At 47.6% G+C, this 6275-nt stretch overlaps 1 long non-coding RNA gene across 1 annotated transcript; it reads right to left on the bottom strand.

Annotated features, from left to right (window-relative positions):
• Window positions 1-946: 946 nt before the first annotated feature.
• On the bottom strand, window positions 947-5807 carry LOC128142396 (uncharacterized). Its single transcript, XR_008235393.1, has 3 exons — window positions 5701-5807; window positions 5407-5597; window positions 947-1137 (listed from the first exon to the last, which is right to left on the bottom strand). It is a non-coding gene; the product is annotated as an uncharacterized LOC128142396 (long non-coding RNA).
• Window positions 5808-6275: the final 468 nt, after the last annotated feature.

The raw sequence follows: 6275 nt of genomic DNA, 5'->3' as shown, positions 1-6275 counted from the left end.
ATTCTTAAGAACTGCAGCCAGGCACTTACAATGCACTTGTGTCTTAAAGCCACAGCAAAGGGCAGGAGCTGGTGCCACCCAGGAATCAAAGGCTGCCATTCGTGCCTATGCAGAGCAGGCAGGCAGAGCCTCTGGAATAACCCTGGTATCAAAACAGGGCTCAGATGGGACTAAAGCAATGCCAAGTTCTTGTTGTCATCGCTGTGGTTTTCTCCCTCTCACCTCATGCAATACTTTTAATAAGCATCAGTGCCAGTTCCTGTGTGTGAAGGGCCAGCGCGTGGCATAACATGCAATCATCTGCAAAGATGCAGCAAGTACATTCACAGAGAGAAAAAGCAGGATGGTGTCTTATTATAGGCCATTGTGAGATTATGTCTCCAGTCACATGAGCTCCTCACCTAGCATAAATCGACCCAACTCCATCCGAGTCAGTGGAGCTACACTGATTTACACACACTGGAGGTGTGCTTTGGATTTGTGCAGTATAAAACTATTCACTCTCAATTTCCCTGGCTTATAACTTCATGAAGTTACCAAAACAGCGAACAAATATTTGCATATTATAAAACCAACAGGTACATCCTGGAAACAGAGACATTCCTGGAGTCCTGGGGCACGCATCTGCCCAAGCATGTAGCAAGCCAACTGTGTGAGGCATACAAAAGCCACTCACTAGCATCAGACTGTGAAGTACATTAAACAGATCTCATTGTATCATGGCACGTAAAAGAAGCAGGTACACAGCATCAGCCTCATGAAGAGGAAGAGAAGTTACATAAAATTTATAAGGAAATTTCTAAAAATCCAGCATTCACGTGAGATGGGGAGCTAAGAATTTGGACCCTGACCCAGACTGCCGAAGTTAGCAGTGACCTTGCACCATGGCCTCCGTCATCTTACAGCCTCTTCCTCTTGACAACCGTTGCAGCAGCAGAACTTCCCTTGACAGCTTCTGATTCCCTCACCAAATCTTGTCTCTTGCCAAGTGTCCCTGTTTTATTTTGGGCGTGAAGCACCTCCCCAGGATAGAACCTGTTATTTGGTAGTTACAGCGTGTATCTAGGACGCACATATTCCTACTCTTAGAAGAGGAAATTATGCCTGGGATTCCCACGTTGTGGATGAAGCTTCTTGCTGTAAAAAGGGTGGAGAAGCAGAGTAAGAGTAAATTGTTCTACTTATTTCACATTTTTGGGGGGGGAATGAATTGGCTGCATGTGTAGTGAGGACACTTCCTAGATGAGGTTTAACAGATGACCTGGGCAGAGGAGCCCCTAATTTTGGACCTTGTCAGCCCTCCTGTCCTTGGCTATGCAGCACCATGAAAACTGTGCTGCTCAGAGGTGGCCACCTGGGTTCCTAGCAGAGCTGGCTGGGCAATGCTTGGGGGCTCGTGGGCTCTTACTGCCTTTTGCACACAGAACTCCCCAGGCAGGGTTTTAAGAATCCAAACAAGTCTATGCTGAGACCTGGCTCACCTGGTACACAAACTGGTGGCACACAGGCCTGTTCTAAAATCTGAGCAGAAGCAAAGGACATAAGGACATGCTGTGCCATAAATGTTTTTTACAGCTGAGCTCAGTCTTCCCTAAGGATGCTGCCCTATGGGTCTTACATCCAAGCTATGGTCTGGCAGTAGACAAGCTAAATCCAACAATGCAGGCAGCGTGCAGGCAGGAGTGAGCCCTGGATCACCTCTGACGTTGCTCTTTTAGCACAGAAGTGCCTAAATACTGAAACTGGGGCATCTGCACGGGAAATTTGGCGGTACAGATGCTGCATGGGAAACCCATGGGCCAATGTATCACTGTCTTCTTTTATATATCCTCAGCCACAGGTTTGCTGTAGATGACACTAAAATACACGTGAATGTGGGACCATTGGAAGACATTTGGCTTCGTTATGCTTTGTTCCTAAGTGATGCTAAAGCTGGCTCCAGGCTTGCCAGATCCTGTTAGCTTGGAGGCCTATGCCAGCTCTGCAAGGCTAAGCGAGGTTGGTTCAGACCTTCTTCAACCTTGAGAAGTCATGTATACTGGAGAAGATTTGTGGAGTCTGTACTACCTACAAATGCACCTGGTTAGCATTTTAATTTTTTTTTTTTCCCCTTGGTTATCTCAGCTGGAAATGCTGTTGTTTTGACGTTGCTTATAGGACTTCCTATAACTTACTTCAGTTGCTCCAGGATTTTAAAGTTATAATGTATATTTTTCCCTCATCCATTTATTGCCCTGAAGTTTTTTTGGTTCCCCCCCCTTCATGGTATGTGCATCCCTGACCTATGGATCAGACATTCTGGACTCTTGTAGGCCAGATTTCAAGGGGATTATAAAACCTGGCAAAAGTTGAAGGAGTCCAGGACAAAAGATACATTGACATTTTTGCAGTCATCCAAAAAAGCCAATATTTTACAGTGGAGTCCCAGAGGAAGATTGTGCTCATCCAAAAATTCTTGCAGGAAATGCTGTTGTTCCCTGCAAACTTAAAAAGGGAGAAAAATTTCCCTGCTTTTATTAATATGCACACCCCCTGGTTCCTTAGTGATTGGTAACAGCAGACAATGAGGTTGTAGAATGGCATTTGTTTAACAGAAAGGTAGGCTAAAGTGGAATTGGAGTTCACCTGAAGCAGCTACGCAAAACTCCCTCTGACCCAGCTCAGAGGCTGAAGCGCTGGAGGGGCGCAGGGTGCTGTGCACAGCAGGTAATATGTTTTGCTCAGGTAATCTCACTGCCCTGAGCATTTTCAGCAGCACACATCCACAGCTGATTTCAGAATCTGCTATATAAAGCCTATGGCTGGATAGGTTGTTCTTTGAAATGTTTAAAAAATGTTTTTGAATTTTTTTACATATTCTAGCATTTTAACATATTCTAGTCAAAACTGTGCTTTTATAAAACATTTCTGAGGCTTTTTTCCAAGATTTCCATTGACTGCAGCAGGCTTTGGCACAGACTCTAACTGTACAAAGCCTAGGACTATAAATACAGATTCCCAAGGACTTGACTGGAGGGAGTGACAGATGTATAGCTTGACTCTGAGATCTGCCAGGGCAACATTTTCCAGAAGCAAAAAAATGAGAATCATCTGTGTTAAATTTATCCACACTTGGACTTCTTTGGTACGTGCAGGAGGAAATAGCTAGGGAGCGAATGACTTTTTAATCTGCCAGTAGTGTAAAGTTTGTGTGCCGTCTTAGTGGCAATACTGTTTATTACATTCCTTGAGTAAATTTTACCTCTGATGCAAAGTATATAAAACATCTTCACAAGGTAGAAGAGAAGATCAATAGCATATGGTGAATAATTCTCTCTTCAGCGCCTGCTTGAAGCATTGCTGTATGCTCTTATGACACGGTTTAGATCTTGGATCCATATGGCTGGTCTTGCTGTCGATGATATGTGCTCCCTGAGGACCTGATCTGGACCCCACTGAAAAGCTCCTCTTGACCTCAGTGGCTTTGGAACCAGGCTGAAATGCATTGATCTCCCATTGACGCCCCACCGCCTACCGGAAACTTTCTTGCTCTTGCAACTGGAGAGGAATTTTTCCTTCGGTCTGGCTAACAGTTTGAGAGCAGGGTTATATTTTTTCCTCTGTTTCTGGTGACCTTTGGGGCTGGAAGCACATTTTGGATGCGAGCTCTAAGGTAGCAGAGTGCTGTGTTTGCTCCTGCCGTGGTGGGGACGGAAACGTGTGTTTAGAGGGAAGTTCTGATTAAGATCATCAAAGTGTTTCCTTTCTTCCACTCAAACAGACCTGCACAATGCAAGCACTGCAAGCCAAAAAGCATGATTCAATGCTTTAATCATTATGAGAGGTGATGGGGATAGAAAGGAATTGCTCGTTTTTCAAGGCATACTGGAAGGGAGATGCTCCGTACCAGCCTTGTTGGCATAGCCTTCCTGCCAACGCCCACCCATGCACTTCACCAGAGACGGGGTACAGGGGGAGACGGGACCTTGGCTTGACCCAGCGCTGATGCACTTATGCTTTTGTCAGTGGTTTGCAGCGATGAGCACCCGAGGCAGTTCAAGCCAACTGGCTGAAGCGCAGGGCTGAGTAATTCATGCATTCGCAGTGCAGGTTAGCAGGAAGGCCCTGGGCAAATCTCACCATCACACCTCCTCTCAGTTTTCCCATCTGTCAGAGGGAATAATAACACTGACCTTGCCTGCCCTGCAAGGGTACCCTTGCGGGGCCTGAGTCATTTGGGAAGGGGACAGGCTCTGCTCGCTGCCACTGGTTCCAGCACGGTTGCCTGGTGGTTACTGAGAGGAGACCATGGCCAGCTGATGGTAAAGAGCTTCGAAGATGAAAAGGGCCAGTGCTAACTCATTAAATGACAGGGGTTGACACACCTTCACAAAACCTGTACTTTAGTGTTTCCTGGCAAGCGAGGGAAAGCAAACGCTTCTCTGGAGGGTCCAAGCTCAATTTCCTCCTCTGCCATCCTTGAACTGGCTCCTTTCTTCTGTGCTGGTGGGAAGGAGAGGCTGGAGGCTGGCAGTGGCCGGCTGGCTGGGAGTTGTTCCAGGAGCGGGGAGCACTCAGCTGGCAGCACACTGACAGTTCGGAGCTGGAGGACCGTCCCCTGGGGACCACTGCCAGATGGCTGAGATGAGAGTATCCCTCAGGCGGTTTTAGCCCCTGCCAGAGCGGTGGAGAGAGCTGGGGCTGGAACTGAGCAGGACAAAGGTGTTTTGCACTGGTTTAGCTGGGAGGGCTTCAGGACAGAAGGGAATGTCACCCGCTGTGTTCCTGCGGCTATTAGATAGGCTGAGATAAGGGAATAGCTGCATAGGCAGAGAAAGGACCGTTGGTGCTGGCTACTGTGTGAATACTAAGTTTGAACTACTGCATGTGCAAAAGTTATTCTTGGATCTGTGATGATGGGCCCTGGAACGCATCACAGCGAAGCCATTTTTAAAAGCACTGGAGATTCATTTACCAAACGTAAGGGTGGTCTAATGAAAAGGTACATGCTGAAATATCTCCTCCACTAGCCTCCACTGTACTGCCTATTCATGGTTTTACATGAAGGGGGAAGTTGCTGTGCTGCTCTGCTCCTTCTGTCCTGAGAGTCAGCCTTGGTTTGCTGGACCTTTGTATGAGGAAGGCAATGGAGCTGCCTGTATGGCCAGCCAGGGCCTCACCCTGCCTTTCCGCTACCTTGGCCCTGCTGGCTCTGCGCTCCAGCGTCAGCTGATTGCTCCCATACTCAAAAGCCACATCCCACAAAAGATGTCCTCTCTTACGCCGCAGCCTGCAGACATACTCTCCATAGAGGTGAAGGCAGCTCCCCAGTTGCTGTGGTGGAGCTCAGTGCTCAACCTGGTGCAAGGATCTGCCTCACAGGCAGCTACGATCTGAATAGGTAAGCGAAACATTTTGAACACATACCTATGTGGTAGGTGTCCAGAAGGAAAGGGCTGGTTTCGGGACTGGGGCCCTGGGTTGGCATCCAGAAATTGTTCTGCTGCAGCCTTGCTCCGTAATGTCAAGCATGCTGTTTACTCGCCAAGCTTCCTCTGCCCATCTGCTTTGGCACAGGGTGTGGAGAATGAGAAATCTGCTGTTGAAACTCTGGGCTCCTGCATAGGGTCACAGTTTTCAGATATATACAGTGTGATGTGATGATGAGTATGGATCTGCTAGTGGAGGGAGGAAGGGGGACTAACAGGGCTGAAGCCTTACCTCTCCCAATGCTGTGCGTGTGTTTCTGAATCCCATGATGCCACCACGACCGGCCATCTTGTTTGTGACAGCTCAGTCACAACTACAACCACTGTGTTGGGGACTATTAAGTTTCTGGACAGAGAGGGACGAGAAGATGGGCTTAAGGAAAATGTCACAGTTCTTGGCAAAGTCCCCTGACCTTGTATAGCCAACACTGATGTGGTGAGTGAAGAAATTGCTTCACTGGAGAAATATGAGGTTTGGGGAGGGGTTTAGGAGGGCTGTCAGAAGCAGCCTTACACAGAGAAGAAAAAGGGCTTCCAGATCTGAAAGGCAGAAAGGAGAGAGTGGGAGAATGAAGGGACGTGGTGGCTGGGTGAGAGGTTTTGCAGTGCAAGGAGAGCTTGAGGTGCTGGGAAGGTGGAAGGGTTGAAGAGTACAATTTATTCCCTGCTGCATGTGTTCAGACCCCGTTGTAATGCCTCATACAGTCTGGGCATTGGTGTACCAAGGGCTTGTAGCTACTCAGGGAAAATAAGTGTTGCATAAACGTAGGATCATTATTCACTCAGCATGTCGACTTGTTTAAATTT

The sequence above is a fragment of the Harpia harpyja genome, chromosome 1, assembly GCF_026419915.1.
Source record: "Harpia harpyja isolate bHarHar1 chromosome 1, bHarHar1 primary haplotype, whole genome shotgun sequence".
Classification (NCBI taxonomy): Eukaryota; Metazoa; Chordata; class Aves; order Accipitriformes; family Accipitridae; genus Harpia; species Harpia harpyja.
The sequence above is the reverse complement of the archived record's forward strand: the minus strand, read 5'-3'. Positions and strand labels throughout refer to the sequence as shown.